The 760-nt window shown below is 56.6% G+C and overlaps 1 pseudogene; it reads right to left on the bottom strand.

Moving 5' to 3' along the window:
• Nucleotides 1-129: 129 nt before the first annotated feature.
• Nucleotides 130-732, bottom strand: LOC106820506 (annotated as a pseudogene).
• Nucleotides 733-760: the final 28 nt, after the last annotated feature.

Below are 760 nucleotides of genomic sequence, written 5' to 3'. Positions count from 1 at the left end.
TGACCCTGTGTGGACACTCACCTCGCTGATCGCTAGATTCTTCAGGGTGTGGCTGACCCTGACCTTGACCCCTTGACCCCCTGACCTTGACCTGTGTGGACACTCACCTGGCTGATCGCTAGATTCTTCAGGGTGTGGCTGACCCTGACCTTGACCCCCTGACCCCTGACCTTGACCCTGTGTGGACACTCACCTGACTGATCGCTAGATTCTTCAGGGTGTGACTGACCCTGACCTTGACCCCCTGACCCCTGACCTTGACCTTGTGTGGACACTTACCTGGCTGATCGCTAGATTCTTCAGGGTGTGGCTCAGCTTCCAGTGCCCCAACTCGTGCGAGAGCACAGCCAGCACCTCCTCATTGCTGCACCCTGTTTTCCTCTTCTTCTCTTCCTTCCCCTCTCCTCCTCCTTCTCCTTCCTCGGTGGTCTTCTCGCTCCCTCCCTCCTCCTCCGCCGTTCGCTCCTTCCCGCTCTCCTCTTTCGTCTTCTCCGCCTCCCCATCCTCCTCCTTTTCCTTCGCCTTCTCCTTCTCCTCCTCCTTCGCCTCATTCTCCTCCTCCTTCTCCTCCTTCTCTTCCTCCGTCTTGGGCACCTCCTCCACAGCGGTCGGGTTCTCCTTCTCGTCTTCCGGCTTGTAGTCCTCCAGCAGCGTGTCGAATAGGACGATGCGTTTGTTCTTGAAGAATCCGTAGAAGTAAGCGTTGCTGTGTGACGATCGCTTCGAACCTGACGAAATGCGACAAATTACAAATTCATCG

The sequence above is a fragment of the Priapulus caudatus genome, unplaced genomic scaffold (genome assembly GCF_000485595.1).
Source record: "Priapulus caudatus unplaced genomic scaffold, Priapulus_caudatus-5.0.1 Scaffold15974, whole genome shotgun sequence".
Taxonomy (NCBI): domain Eukaryota; kingdom Metazoa; phylum Priapulida; class Priapulimorpha; order Priapulimorphida; family Priapulidae; genus Priapulus; species Priapulus caudatus.
Note: the sequence above shows the minus strand (reverse complement) of the source record. Positions and strands in the feature narration are given on the sequence as shown.